Here is a 16,984-nt window from a genome sequence, read left to right as displayed (position 1 = left end):
TGGGTGGAATTTACCTTTTTAAAAATATGGTGTTATTACAAATATATTTGAAAACAATGACTTAAATGAAGGGAAAAAAACAATTAAATTACCTATACTTGAAATGTCTTATTTATGAGATTTTGCTGAAACATTACTGCACCGTTTTTCAAAACAACGATCTTGTCTTTTACCATAGTTTACAGCAGATGTCTTCAATTACTGTGATAATAACTCTTACAGAGGATGATTCACAGCCCCTGACTCTGGATTTTATGCAACCCACAACGCCTTCAAATACCGTGTGCAAAATTTTCACATTCTCACACTCGCTATGCACAAGCTGTTATTCCTACAGAAAAAATGAACAGAAACCTTTTGAAGAAAATTTAATGCAGCTAAATTTTGTATTGGGATATGTTTCCGCTAGAGACCCTAATCTGCGAATTCTCTGTGAATAAGTCTGTACTATGTAGAAAGTTAGTACACTTACTATCAATAAAATCGGTTTGAAAAAAAAAAGAAAAAAAACAAAAGGAGAGAGAGCATTATGTACGCTCCGCCACACGTTGTTTATCTGCGGAGGGGTACATACATGCTCCCTGGGTCTATAGTGGTACTTATCTCGGTTTCACTTACCAGCAGACAGACACTGAATGATTTAAAAGTAAAATCAATGAGAATACTTGCTGACCAAGTCTGTCGTTTACTTGTCGTGTATACAAGGCGACCTTGAAAAGCGGCCATTTACTCGAAGCCTTGTTAGCGGTCACCTCCAACATACACGCCGCGCATGTCGGCCATAATGAAGTTTTTACTACGGGCGGCGAGCTGAGGGAACTAGCGTCGTTCTCCAGAGGGCAACCAACACAGCGGGAGCCGAGAGCTGTGAGGTGGAACTCATGAATAACGGCAGCAGCCTCCTCTCCTGTTTTGTGTCCACCACCTGGCGCCTCTGCACACCGCAGGCGCCACGAATTACGACCGTTGGCACCACCTAAGTCATCCCTCACTGCTACACACACACCTCCGCGATGGACTCAGAGAGAGCTGTACTATGATACAGACGTAGCTCATGGTTTCCACAATAGGGAAGCCCGTGCAGCTGTTAGCAATGTGGCCAAAGACTCGAGAGCTGGGGCACTGTACCGATTATGTTTGTGTTCTCTTCAGTTACGTCTCTAAATATGTGTTTTCAGCAGGGGTATCTGACGCACACGTCGCGGACCTTAGCAACGTATAATTGAACTTAAGACTGACAACAGTCCAGCTAGGGGAGACAGTCGCCAGTGAGGTATGGACGCAAGGAGCATTAGTCTTAAAGGATAAACCACTTGAACTGCAATGTACAACATTACGGATTAATTTGCATGTTATTGTACTGAAAGGGGCCGGGAAGTTGGTCTGGTAATGTTGGAACTGTATGGCTTGTTCATGCACTGTGCTTGGTAGAATCATTAGCAGAAAATTATGTACTAGACACATCATGCTACTTTGTAAGGAGAAAGATTTAATGCGTGTGGGAGGAATTGGATGGAAAGGTAGTGCCCATGAATACAGATAATTTTGGTATCGATGGAGTAGAGCTCACAAAAGGAATGTTGGTAGCTAATTTGGAAATCCTGGACGATTCCAAAACAGTATTAAAGATGTCAGAACCTTTAGGGGAGCGGATTGTGACACAGGCCACATGTTAATAATATCAAAAATGAAAGTGAAACTCAAAAGGAAAGTAAATAGAAATAGAGAAGAAATTACAAGATATAACATAGGAAACCTGGCGAAAGTAGATATAAAAGAAAATTTTACAAAAGAAATTAAAAGCAATCTACCAAAACCGAGACTGACCAATGCAGAACCACAGGATGTCTAAAGCAGATGGAGACACCTGAAGGGCTGTATTCAAGAAGCAGCTTCCAAAATCATAGGTGAAAGAAAACGACCTAATAAAATTTGGTTTAATACAAAGTGTCATGAAAAAGTCCAGGAAAGAAGAAATGCGAGGAATGCATGGGTTAAAGAAAGAGACAATATGACATTGAAGGAAAGATTCCATAAACTCCGCCAAGAAACGCAAAGGACCCTAAGACAAGAGACAAGGGAATCTATAAAAATATGATTAGAGAAGCAGATGATGATTTCCAACATCACAGCACAAGGCAGGTGTATCAAAATATAAAAAAATCCTTTGGTAAATTCAATAAAAGGGAACAGTTTATAAAGGATCAATATGGGAAAATATTGACCAACAAATGCGACATACAAAAAAGATGGAAGAGATACTTTTCACAACTTCTCAACTGCAATGACCCACACTCTTACTTCAAATTGGAAGAACCTGATACAATTGATACAGCTGATACAGTTACTACCCTATCAGTAAATGAAATACAGCAAGCAATAAAGAAATTAAAGTATAACAAGGCTTGTGGCTAGGATAAGATATACGCTGAGTTATTAAAGAATGGAGGTCCACAACTGGAATTAGAAATAAAGGCGTTAACAGAAGCAATTTGGGAGACAGAAACCATTCCTGCAGATTGGAAAACTACAATGGTGTGCCCCATATTGAAGAAGAATGATCCACTTGTTTGTGATAACTACAGAGGAATTGCCTTAGTGGATGTCACCTACAAAATCTTATCGAGCTGCCTATTAAACAGGCTGATACCAATAACAGAAGAATTGATTGGGGACTACCAATTCGGTTTCCGCAGAAACAGATCCACTTTAGATCACGTATTCACCCTAAGACAAGTAACTGAGAAGGCGTGGGAATTCATTGTAGATGTCCACATATTATTCGTAGATTTTAAAAAGGCCTATGATAGCATACACCGACAGACGCTCCTAAATATAATGAAGGAATTTAAAATACCATCAAAATTAATCAGATTAGTTAAAATGTGTATAGATGATATTTTATGTCGCATAAAGACACCGGTAGGAGAAACTGAAGATTTTAAGGTGTACACTGGACTGAGACAAGGGGACGCCATTTCACCTATTTTATTTAACCTGGTCCTAGAGAAGACCGATAGAGAATTTTCTAAAACCAGTCCACAAGGGATCCAGCTACAGGATGTGAACATTACAAGACTCGCCTAAGCAGATGATGTAGCACTAATAAGTAGTTCCAAAAGAGAATTAATCAGAATGATGCGAAAATTACTACAAAATTGCTGAGAAAACAGGATTACATGTTAACGAAGAAAAGACAGAATACCTGCCCATAAGTAATAAACTCAGAAAAGATGCACCTCTGACTGTAGATGGATTCAATTTCAAGACCGTTGACCACTTCAAGTACCTAGGAAGTCTTTTTAGTAATAACAACAGAACAGATATATAAATAGATGCTCGTTTATCAACAGCAAACAAGACACTTTTTAGTTTCATCAAAATTCTAAGAAAAAGATCACTTAGCAGTAACTTCAAAATCCGCTTATATCAATCGACCATTATACCTCTGATGTTGTATGGATGTGAAACACTAATATTTAGAAAGAAAGATGAGGAAAATCTGTTAATATTCGAAAGAAAAGTACAAAGGAAAATTTTTGGACCTGTATACGACGAAAATAACATGGAATTGAGAATAAACACCGTAACATCGTCGAAGTGCTCAAGAGGAGAAGGTTGAACTGGGCAGGCCATGTACAAGAATGACAGAGAATAGACTACCGAGAATAGCATTCAGCAGAGCAATAGATGGAACGAGAGGAAGAGGAAGACCCAGAATCAGATGGCGGGATAACATTCGGGAGGACACAACTAGGATGAACAGCAACAGCAACTCCAAACAGCGCATTGGACAGGCAGAAGTGGAAGAGGCTCATAGAGCAGGCGTATGGTCGATAAGGCCCTTACCACATGTAAAGTAAAAGTAAAGTAAGGATGATGGGGGTAGGGGCTCAATCAGTGTGCACCAGCATAATGTGCAAACTTCTGATAAAACTGCATTGCGTAGGAAGTTGGAGAGTCTTAGAGAAGCAGATAGATTGGAAATGGGGAAATTATTATTTGAATTTGAGCATTTGTTCTTTTCCTCAAGGGCTTTTACCAACAACACATATAGCCCAATATCTTATGCCTATAGGAACTGAGTCGCTGTGTATCATAGACCTTACCATACACCATGATATTTATAAACAATATTACAAGTATCCATTGATGGGTAATAGAGGGAAGCAGTAGTCCATGGAGTGCAGCCAAGGTGGTTGTACCACAGAAGTCTCCGGATGTTATGACTACAGACATCTTAACAGTACCACTGCAATGATACAAATCCAATTCCGAACATCACTGAAACTAATGACAATTTGGGGCAGCGCAAGTACTTCTCTACCTTAGAGCTCAGAAGCTGGTATGACCATATAGAGGTATGTCCAAAACAAAATTAAAAAAAAAGCGTTTTCTGTTCCCTGGGACCATTTTCAATATTGTACGCTGGTGTTTGAGTTAAAGAACGTTCTGGCAACGTTTCAGCGTTTCCTGGATGGAGTGCCAAGGGGCTGACATCTCACCAGTGCACAGTACATCTGGATGATATAACTGTTTTTGCGAAGTATATGGCAGTGCATACACAACGTTTGTGAAAAGTTTCTAGAAGATTACGAGTGGTGAATTTACCATTAATCAAGGGTATATGTCACTTTGCATAGGAAGAAGTGATGTATTTCAAATGTGTGTGTGAATTCCTAAGGGACCAAACTGCTGAGGCCATCGGTCCCTAGACTTACACACTACTTAAACTAACTTATGCTAAGAGTAATACACGCACCCATGCCCGAGGGAGGACTCGAACCTCCGGCGGGAGGGGCTGCGGAATCCGTGATATGACGCCTCAAACCGCGCGGCCACTCCGCGCGGCTATGTATTTGGGGCATTTATTAGCAGTGAAGGGATTAAGGCAGATCCAATGTTGATACAGGCAATAAAGAAATTTCCAATTCCTGCTAATGCCAAGGACTTATAGTCTATCCTATGGTTAGGGAATTATTGTAGAATACTCATAAAAGCATTTGCAGGTGTAGTGGGACACTTATACAACTGTTAAAAAAGTTGTAAAGTTCAAATGGATGAAGGAATGTGAAGACACATTCGAGGAATTCAAGAGAGCATTGACATGAAGTACAGTATTAAGGATATGAAAAAGCATACATAACATCTGCAAGAAATTTTTAGAAGATTATGAGCAGTGAATTTACGGTTAAGCATGGAAAAGTATCACATTTCACTGGAATAAGTTACTTATTTATGGCCTGTTATTAGCGGTGAACGGGTTAAGATGGACCTGAGGTTGACACAGGCAGCGTGGGAGTTTCTGATTCACAGTGATGCCGAGGAGCTAAAATCTTCCCTACGATTAGGGAATTATTATAGAAAATCCATAAAGGATTCATAGATGTTGAGGAATCCCTTACACAACTGTTAAAAAAGGAACAGTCGAAGGAAGGGCAAGGCGTATTCAGGGAGTTAAAGGGAGCATTGACATCAAATCCAATACTAATTTTTACAGGCTACGAGAAAGAGTTTATCTTGTCAACTGACACGTCCAATCAAGCTTTAGTGTGTGTTCTCAGCCAAGTAGTAAACAGAGAGGAACATCCGATAGAGTATGCCTAGGCAGTTGAGCAGAGCACAGAGAAATTATTCAACAACAGAAAAAGAGATGGTCAGTGTGATACACCGAATCACGTACATCCAATATTATTTGTACGTGAAGAATTTTAAAGTGATAACTGACCATGTAACTCTTAACTGGTTGTTGGGGCTTAAGGAACTTTCTAATAGACTGTTGGGCAGAGAGTTTAAGCGAGTTCGAGTATGAAGTCATTCCTGGTAAGAAACATTGGAATGGAGATAATTCAAGACGAAAGTAGCAATGATACAAAGCATGTGTCATCAATTTGCACAGTGGGATGATGCAGAATTTAAACAGTATGTGTTGCAGCTGAAATCCACTGTGTATAACAGTTTGTTGTCTAAGACAGTGAGGTTGGGGCCGTGGGTAGTAGTGGAAGCGGAGCTACAGAAGATTTGTAAAGTGCTGAAGGAAGTGCATGACCATGTATTGTCAGGAATGTAAGTTGCAGAACAATGAACAGGTGAGTAGGAAAATGCTACTGGTGGAAGTCAAGAGAAGAAGATGTGAGTAAGTATGTGAGGAGTTGTGCAGAATTAGCGCTATGGACAGGTATGATGCATAAGTGAAATACTTTTGCAGAGATTACCAGAAGCGACAGAACCTTTCAAATGATTTATTGGACATCCTTGGGCCATTTAACAAGATTCCAGCCAGAAATCGATATGTGCTGTCTATTATTGACCATTTTTTTAAGATATGTGGGAATGATTGCAATCTCTAATTAATAGGCAGCTACAGTAGTGCAAGTATTGGTCAACAGCTCAGTGCTCAAATTTGGAGTGTCGGGAACTATGGATGAAACTCCATCAGCTAGTACAAAGAAGTTTGAGTATCTGGAAAATTCTGCATGAAAATCTTCTATGCTAGTGTCACCTTCAGTGCCTGCAAGAATTAAATGATGTCTTTCAGCCAAGAATAATTTTCAGTCAACACGTTACAAGAATGCGTTGTGTTTCTGCAGTTCTTAGTATGTACTTTATTCACTGATGAGGCTGTCTTTTCTCGTTCTGGTATCTTCGATTATTACAACAGTCACGTGTGAGCTTATGAAAACACTCATCAAGTGCGACAAGATGGACATAAAAAGAGGTTTGGCCTCAAAATGTCGGTCGAAATAATTCTTGATCATCTCACTGACATACACTTCTTTCTGCAACGTGTTACTAGACAAACGCATCTACAGTTGTAAATAATAGATATCAGCTATCAGTCGTCCTTTTTAAATTTTGTTGGCAGATCTAGATTTCAGCTAGAAACTAGCCATTCTCAATGCACTATCATTTTTGATCAATGCATGTAATGCCTGTTGGTCGGGCTTTACCCATAGTTCATTGAATACTACTGTACTACTAATGAACTCATTGAATACTACTGTACGGTAGTATTCAATGAACTGTGGATGAAGCCCGACCAACAGGCATTACATGCGTTGATCAAAAATGATAGTACATTGAGAATGGCTAGTTTCTAGCTGAAATCTAGATCTGCCAATAAAATTTAAAAAGGACGACTGATCGCTGAAATCTATTATTTACAAGTCAGTAACAGTCGCTGAGTGCAACAGCCTTCTGGATGGAAGGTAACCTGATGATATCTACAGTTTTTTAGACGTGAATTGCTTAATTTACTTGATGATGTACCTATAGACATCATTCAATGAATATGGTTTATCCACGATGGTGCCCCACCACTCTTTACACAGATAATTCGCAGTATCTCGATAACCAGTTCCCAAAGAGGCAGAATGGTCGAGGGGGGATTCATTGCACGGTATGTGAGGTTCCACTTGAGCTATTTAACGTACCGTAAGATGCTACAGGCCTTATCCCTGGTGGCCTAGAGGGCTGGAAAGCTGTCTCTAAGATCACGTAAATTTAAAGGAAACCAGGTCACAAAACAGATGTCAGCTTATTAAGTGAATATTGCTGGGAGTGGTTCAGTTAAGCACTAAAACATGGGCAACTACCTCCCCCCCCTCCCCCACATGGACATCAGGCTATGAAAGGAAACTAATGGTCACCATAACAATCTGCTTTATTGCCAAGAGACATAAAAAATGATTTACTCACTGAATCAAGACCACAAATATTTGATACGTAGACAATGGGTTGCACATACAACCTATAGTCTTGGCACAGGTGGGTGGATACATAAAACAGGGATATAAAAATGTGTCGCAAAAATGGCCACTGACAGCAGAAAAATAACGATTTAAAGAAAAATTTCAGAAAAACATTAACGAACACCAATACTCTCGCCTAATTGCATGATGGTTGCATCTAGCTGGCTGTGAAAATTAGATCTGTAAAACGAAACTCTGATGTAAACTAACTGACTTCCCACTCGCCTTATGCCGATGGTTGCAATGATGGCCCATGGTTACCGGTCTTGAGAAGTGCAAGGGTGGAAGATGGCTGCGGTAGTGGCTGAAAATTCTATGTTGAGCTCCTGTATTCTGGTCTAAATTAGAGTCATCACACCCTGCGGCTGTAATACCCAGCATACTGCCTCGAGCTCTGGAACAAGAACCGTCCGCGGCGGCCAAAGAAGTGTCCTCTTCAGTCTCCTTGCAGTAAGTGCCCTCTAACTTTTCTTGAGGAAACTTAGCTGGTTCTGCTAGAGTCGGAATCTTGACGGCCAACTGTAGCGGTCCTTGCGAGTTCCAAACAATGATAATTTAATAAACGAGCATAACAATTTCCTCCCCTTGTGGATTTTGTCATCGTTAACCAACAAGGTATAATTCTCCCTTGGTGCCGGGAAGAAGACAGAAGATATCTCCCACTGTATGATGTGTTGTCCATCATGGCCCACCGAAAGATGACTACATACGCATGCGCAGGAACTCGCCTCCATTACCAAAATAATTACTGTAAGCCAGCCAAAGAACCCCTAACTAAAATTTGAACAAACATTCCAGTTGTCTCTACTGGGCCAAACGGTTGCTCCTACACCATGTGGCTTCGTTTTCTCTCCTGTCTTTCAGAGTCTTGTTTTAGCTAAAAATGATTCCTTTCACTTGTCTTACACTGCAGGTTTATAGCAGACTGCCTGACTTCACTAACCCCTTTTCTGAGCTGGGACAGCAGACTGTCCCCTGCTCTATATCTGTGGAGAGAATGGCTTTCGACAGAAAACAATTTTAGGACTATTCCGTTCCCCTAAATGAAATTTCCCATTTGCGAGCTAGCTGAAACCCCAAGGTTGCCACAACTGCATGACTCCCTCACTGCACCAGGGGAAAGGAGGTATAGAAAGAATTACAGGTAGTAGTGAATATTCTGAGACTGTTTATAAGGTTGCTCGCTAATTTAATCTCAACAGCCTCATTAATGACATTGTCCCAACAGCTGGACGTGCATGCCAATATCTCGGTGTTGTTGTATAACATAGGGTGACCAGTATCCAAGTAATGTTCGACAATAGCAGATCGACTTGGCTGCTGTAATCGTGAGCGCCGTTTATGCTCAGTACGTCGGTTCTCCACGATCCTGATAATTTGAACAATATATACCATGCCACAGCTACAAGGAATGCGATATACACCCGCCTTACGCAAACCAAGATCATCCTTAACGGAACCCAAAGCACACTAATTTTAGATGGAGGTCGGAAAACACATTTCACTTCGTATTTCCGTAAAATACGACACCTAAGTCTACCGCCTTTTTGCCTTATGTAGGAAGCCTTCCAACAAGATCGGTCGTATTTTACGGAAATATTCGCGGTCGCTGTTAATACTACCTGGCTGAATTCCCGTAAGTCGTTTGAAAAAAGTAGTGATACTGCTTGCAGTCACATGGATTTAGTGGTTTTACTTGACAGACGATTAGGAACTGTATTGTAAAGCAGGTTACAGAACAATTTGGGAATAAACTGTGGTGTAACACGTGTCCAATCGTCAGGTTTGAATGTTAGATACATTTTCCTTTGGGGACGTTTAAAAACCTTGGTGTATTCAAAACCCATAATCATTGTCTGTTTCCTGAGGGAGCATATTGAAAATGGCTTTGACCAAATACAGAACACGACAGGAGTTTTACATAGTATATGGAAAAGTATGGAGCATACGCTCAGGGGATGTATGGAAGCAGGAGGCAGTCACTACGAGCATTTTTTGTAAATGTAAATGTGTTCGGTAAATGTATCATTTTGTGCTGTGATTAATAAATGCTTTCACACATGTAAATGTATTCCGTCAATGTATCGTTTTTATGCCATACCTTCCTAACAAAGGATTTTCGGACCCATTTTCAAAATTGTTATAATGCTTTAATTCGAAGAATAATCCCTAAAGTTACAGACACATGTTTTTATACACCCTTTATGTGGCAGTGTACTGGCTTGATGGCAATAGAGCGATTAGATGCTAGTAATGTGGCAAAATATCTTCTTCGGACGACGTTGTTATAGCTTTGTGTCAGTCAACAATAGTCTAAAAGTCATTATGGGGTACATTGTTACTAGCATACTAATGTCAACGAACGCTGTGCTTTTCAGGTGTTTAAAAAGTTGAATATGTATACCACTCACCTTTTATTTGTTCTGAGAATTGTGACTGAAACATCAAAGTAAAATTGGGAGCTTTTTTTCAGTATATCCATTGTGGATGACGAACCGCGACTGTGATTTAAAATCGGCGATTTATGTGGTAATAAATATGCAACCAGTCGCCTTTTTACGGTTTATTGAACCATGAACATATTTTCGAACTACTTGCAGGCTCATCATCAGATGGAAGTATTACAAGAACATTATGTTGTGGACCAAGTGTAGCTAGATCAGTGTTGCCGACGGAAATTTAGAAATCACTGACAAAACGCTTACGAACCAGAAAGTTTTTTATGTTTTAGGTACTTACAGTGCACTGCCTTGTGGTATCCATATAGGATCTCTTCCTATAACGTACATTATTAAGCTATGTACACAAATACACACAGTATTTAGCTACACTTGGCTTTACACTGATTCACAGAAAGTAAACACTGGATGTTTTTACAAAGAATATGGATATGATAGATGCTACACTTTACCACATCGTGGTCTTTGGCAAGAGATACGTTGTATTCTAGTACAAATATTACTAGTATAGATTTTAAATTTCAGTAAATGTTGCTAGCTGCGAGAATGTTTTTACATTGGCAACAAAATTTTTAATATGGGTTAACAGTTATGCAGAAGTTAAACAGATAGAGTGGAATAGATAATATTCTTCTCGGGTATGCAGCCGGATCATAACGTCTTCATGACACAATATTTCCGCGGTCCATCTGGCCGCCATCTTCAGGTGAGAGTGCTGGTGCACGAACTCGCCGGAACTGACTTCCTAGCGCAAGCTGCGGCCCCTATATAGGCCAGCAGAAGACCCACAACGCGTGCGCGAGAAGGTCCCGTAACTGCCCTCTAGCGCAGTAAACATACCGCGCCGCCAGTGGTGGAAATAGGCGAAATCGAGATATCGCTGTCAAAAATTAAAAAACTTTTTATTCCGACGATCGAAACACAGACCGTTGTTTTTTGATGTCAGATAACACCGGGTCCCAAGTCTTACTTAAAAGATAGCCCTTGTCTCTATTAAGAAGATTGTCAGATAAACGAATCTCTATGGATTCTTTTAAAACACAGTCCCAATAGCGAGATGCAGGGGCAACCATTTGTGTCTTGTCATAGAGCATTCTGTGTCCTTCGGTGAGACAGTGCTCCGCCACTGCAGACTTCTCAGGTTGAAGCAGCCGTGTGTGCCGCTGATGCTCGACACATCGGTCCTGAATGGTCCGGATTGTCTGCCCAATATAAGCCTTCCCACAATGGCAAGGGATCTTGTACACGCCGGGCTTCCTCAAACCCAAGTCATCCTTAACAGAGCCAAGGAGCGCTCTAATCTTGGCTGGCGGACGAAAAATACTTTTGATGTGGTATCTTTTCAGAATTCTTCCTATCTTCGAGGAAATGCTCCCAGCAAAAGGCAAAAAGGCCACCGATTTGCAGGTATCTTCTGGTGGTTCAGGTGAAGGTCCATACTGGAAAGCACGACGGATCTGTTTATCTGTATAGCCATTCTGCTTGAACACAACCTTAAGATGGTCCAATTCTTGTGTCAAGCTTTCTCCATCTGAAATGGCATAAGCTCTTCTCGCCAACGTCCGCAGGACCCCCGTACGCTGGAACGATGGATGACAGCTAGAAGCATGCAGGTAACGGTCCGTGTGCGTAGGCTTTCGATAAACACTGTGTCCCAGTGTCCCATCATCCTTTCTGTACACCAGAACATCCAGAAACGGAAGCTTCCCATCACTTTCCACCTCCATGGTAAACTTGATGCTAGGATGCAGGGAATTAAAATGATCTAGAAGGCGGTCAAGAGCTTCTCTCCCATGAGGCCACACCATAAACGTATCGTCAACGTACCTCCAAAAACAAGTTGGTTTTAAGGACGCCGTCTTCAGCGCCATGTCCTCAAAATCTTCCATAAAAAGATTGGCGACTATTGGGGACAATGGGCTCCCCATAGCCACTCCGTCAGTCTGTTCAAAATATTTGTCATTAAATAAGAAGTACGTCGACGTCAGCACGTGGTGACAAAGCCTGGTTGTTTCCTCATCCAGTTTCTCACCAATTAATTGCAAGGATTCTTCCAGAGGAACCCGGGTAAAAAGCGACACGACATCAAAGCTCACAAGTAAATCCGAGGGACTAAGAGACAAGGACTTCAATCTCTGAATAAACACCATAGAATTGGAAATGTGATGTTCGCATTTACCGACGTGAGGGCCAAGAACAGATGCCAAATACTTGGCTAGATTGTAGGTAGGAGCACCCAAATTACTCACGATCGGACGAAGCGGGACCCCTTGCTTATGAATCTTTGGTAGACCGTATAATCTCGGTGGCACGGCAGCACCAGGACGAAGTTTTTTAAGAACGTCGTCAGGTAAAGAACTCTTCTTCAGCAGTGAAAGCGTCTTCCGTTTAATCCGTTCAGTTGGGTCGTCCTGCAATGTTCTGTATGCTGAGTCTTCAAGTAAGAGATCCATCTTTCCCAGATAGTCATCACGGGACAGAAGAACCGTTGCGTTCCCTTTGTCTGCTGGTAGAACTATCAGATCTTCGTCTTCTCTAATGGACCGGACGGCTGCCCTCTCGAGAGAGGAGATGTTACTCCGTGGAGGCGGCGCCCGCCGCAATGTGTGAGAGACCTCTTGCCTAATCTCTTCAGCTTGGTCCTCCGACAAGCTGGACACTGCTTGTTCGACTGCGCAGATGATTTCGGTGATAGGCACATTCCTCGGTGTAGGGGCAAAATTCAGGCCTTTCTCCAACACCGTCAGCGTGGCGTCGTCCAGTTCTTTACTCGTGAGGTTAATCACTGTCCGTCGACGGGTGTCGTCATCAGATGTCGTGGGTTGAGAAGAATTTTGCCCCTACACCGAGGAATGTGCCTATCACCGAAATCATCTGCGCAGTCGAACAAGCAGTGTCCAGTTTTTCGGAGGACCAAGCTGAAGAGATTAGGCAAGAGGTCTCACACACATTGCGGCGGGCGCCGCCTCCACGGAGTAACATCTCCTCTCTCGAGAGGGCAGCCGTCCGGTCCATTAGAGAAGACGAAGATCTGATAGTTCTACCAGCAGACAAAGGGAACGCAACGGTTCTTCTGTCCCGTGATGACTATCTGGGAAAGATGGATCTCTTACTTGAAGACTCAGCATACAGAACATTGCAGGACGACCCAACTGAACGGATTAAACGGAAGACGCTTTCACTGCTGAAGAAGAGTTCTTCACCTGACGACGTTCTTAAAAAACTTCGTCCTGGTGCTGCCGTGCCACCGAGATTATACGGTCTACCAAAGATTCATAAGCAAGGGGTCCCGCTTCGTCCGATCGTGAGTAATTTGGGTGCTCCTACCTACAATCTAGCCAAGTATTTGGCATCTGTTCTTGGCCCTCACGTCGGTAAATGCGAACATCACATTTCCAATTCTATGGTGTTTATTCAGAGATTGAAGTCCTTGTCTCTTAGTCCCTCGGATTTACTTGTGAGCTTTGATGTCGTGTCGCTTTTTACCCGGGTTCCTCTGGAAGAATCCTTGCAATTAATTGGTGAGAAACTGGATGAGGAAACAACCAGGCTTTGTCACCACGTGCTGACGTCGACGTACTTCTTATTTAATGACAAATATTTTGAACAGACTGACGGAGTGGCTATGGGGAGCCCATTGTCCCCAATAGTCGCCAATCTTTTTATGGAAGATTTTGAGGACATGGCGCTGAAGACGGCGTCCTTAAAACCAACTTGTTTTTGGAGGTACGTTGACGATACGTTTATGGTGTGGCCTCATGGGAGAGAAGCTCTTGACCGCCTTCTAGATCATTTTAATTCCCTGCATCCTAGCATCAAGTTTACCATGGAGGTGGAAAGTGATGGGAAGCTTCCGTTTCTGGATGTTCTGGTGTACAGAAAGGATGATGGGACACTGGGACACAGTGTTTATCGAAAGCCTACGCACACGGACCGTTACCTGCATGCTTCTAGCTGTCATCCATCGTTCCAGCGTACGGGGGTCCTGCGGACGTTGGCGAGAAGAGCTTATGCCATTTCAGATGGAGAAAGCTTGACACAAGAATTGGACCATCTTAAGGTTGTGTTCAAGCAGAATGGCTATACAGATAAACAGATCCGTCGTGCTTTCCAGTATGGACCTTCACCTGAACCACCAGAAGATACCTGCAAATCGGTGGCCTTTTTGCCTTTTGCTGGGAGCATTTCCTCGAAGATAGGAAGAATTCTGAAAAGATACCACATCAAAAGTATTTTTCGTCCGCCAGCCAAGATTAGAGCGCTCCTTGGCTCTGTTAAGGATGACTTGGGTTTGAGGAAGCCCGGCTTGTACAAGATCCCTTGCCATTGTGGGAAGGCTTATATTGGGCAGACAATCCGGACCATTCAGGACCGATGTGTCGAGCATCAGCGGCACACACGGCTGCTTCAACCTGAGAAGTCTGCAGTGGCGGAGCACTGTCTCACCGAAGGACACAGAATGCTCTATGACAAGACACAAATGGTTGCCCCTGCATCTCGCTATTGGGACTGTGTTTTAAAAGAATCCATAGAGATTCGTTTATCTGACAATCTTCTTAATAGAGACAAGGGCTATCTTTTAAGTAAGACTTGGGACCCGGTGTTATCTGACATCAAAAAACAACGGTCTGTGTTTCGATCGTCGGAATAAAAAGTTTTTTAATTTTTGACAGCGATATCTCGATATCGCCTATTTCCATCACTGGCGGCGCGGTATGTTTACTGCGCTAGAGGGCAGTTACGGGACCTTCTCGCGCACGCGTTGTGGGTCTTCTGCTGGCCTATATAGGGGCCGCAGCTTGCGCTAGGAAGTCAGTTCCGGCGAGTTCGTGCACCAGCACTCTCACCTGAAGATGGCGGCCAGATGGACCGCGGAAATATTGTGTCATGAAGACGTTATGATCCGGCTGCATACCCGAGAAGAATATTATCAATTATTACGCCGGGAAAGCCTTCGTAGCCACATTAGAGTGGAATATTTAACACATAATTAAAAACTTTTTGTAAGTTACAGAATACCGTCATACATTTGCCACCTGAATATTTACTAACACCAACTCATGAAATGTGGAGGTAAATTGCTGATCGCCGTTGGTAACTACGGAATATGCTGAACTGCAAATTAGTAGTTTAATGCGATTCTGTCTGTTTTAATTATCCAGGAGTTGACCGTCTGGTTTTAAACTTTCTTCGCTTTTTGCGTTTAATTTGATTGGGAAACCGTTGAGATTGAACTTAACATATACATAGATGGACATGGGAAATGAAAGGTCGCAATAAATTGTTCATCTGTGATTATTACTTTACGTATGAAATATTCTGTTGCAGATTAATAAAAATGAAATTCTTTGAATATCCCAAAATAATGGTTCAAGTTTTACTTTTATTCAAGTACTAAAGCTAGTTGTGCAAGAATGAAAATATTATTGTCCATCGAACATAGCAAACATTTTCTCGTTGCAGTGGATTTTTGTTTAACTGGATATACCCCGACAAGCTTTGAAGCATAAGACTATCTATACTATATGAAAATGTTTTCATTTTTATATTGCTAAGCTCTCATGAAAATTATACACTTTTAAATACACTTTACGATGTGTACAGAATTTATCACTTTTTTGAATGAAAATTTACAAAAGCTGCAGCTTGTATCTACCTGTGAATGCACAAGATAAAATCTACTATCTCTTTTTATTCTGCGTCTGGAATGCTGTGAAAAGAAACACGCTATTATTTTCCTTCACCTCTGCCTGTGCCCTTTTTAGGATGTGGTCGTTATTGCGATCGTATTTTAAATCTGGCGCTGCTGCAGACTACTCGCTCGCGGCGCAGCTCCGCAACGCCAGCGATGTCCAATAAAATGCCGAAATTTCTTAAATAAAATGGGTAATGTCCGGTGCGAACTTTGCAGTAATTGTGACAAACAGATTTTACTAGATAAATATATTTTAACAGAAACAATTAAAATCTTTACACACCTTTTACAATCCCAGCTACAAATGGCGTCGATCATCGACTTATGACAAATGAAGACTACTTAAGAGCCTAACGCAACGTCACGGGTTCCTCTCCCATTCAGTCCGTGCAGAAGACAAGCGATTCTATTACAATATATTGCCTATTTATATCTTAACTAATTCTTGTACAGTCTTTGTCATTTTTAAGTACATATCGTTTCTTCTGTGGCGGTTTTCATATCCTCCGCCACAGATAGTATTTCACACTCTTTGAATTATCATTTATAATAGCAAAATTCATAATTACCTTTTTCCTCACAAAATTAAGTGCCCTTTTGAAATTAAATTAACAGAAATACATATAAATCATTTGTTACAGTGAGCATTATACATCGAAATGTTCTTTTAACTTTCACTTCGGATGCGTGCTGCCAGAGAACGTTACAGTAACTTCGATGGAAAGCACATCACTGTTTAAGCTCCATCTAAATGTGGTCAGCATTTTATAACTACAAAACTTTTTCCTTTCATTGTCTTGATACCTGTTTCAGATACAGATTGGTTATCATTATCAATCGACGTTCGTGAATATGGGCCCAACCGTCATGGGAGAATATGAAAAGAAAGTTCTTTCGGTATAGTAATGTTTGGAGGCGAGATTCCGCTTCCGCGGCCTACGCCTTTGCGACACAAAACGTCAAATTTGGCTGTGTATGAAGCTTTTCTTTTCGAAAAACACATAATGAGAGAGTGTCCTCGAGACAATTAACTTATGAAAGGCTCGTATTTAATTACGCAGTATCTAGGAGTAGAAGGT

This window comes from Schistocerca americana, chromosome 1 (genome assembly GCF_021461395.2).
Source record: "Schistocerca americana isolate TAMUIC-IGC-003095 chromosome 1, iqSchAmer2.1, whole genome shotgun sequence".
NCBI lineage: Eukaryota > Metazoa > Arthropoda > Insecta > Orthoptera > Acrididae > Schistocerca > Schistocerca americana.
The sequence above is the reverse complement of the archived record's forward strand: the minus strand, read 5'-3'. Positions refer to the sequence as shown.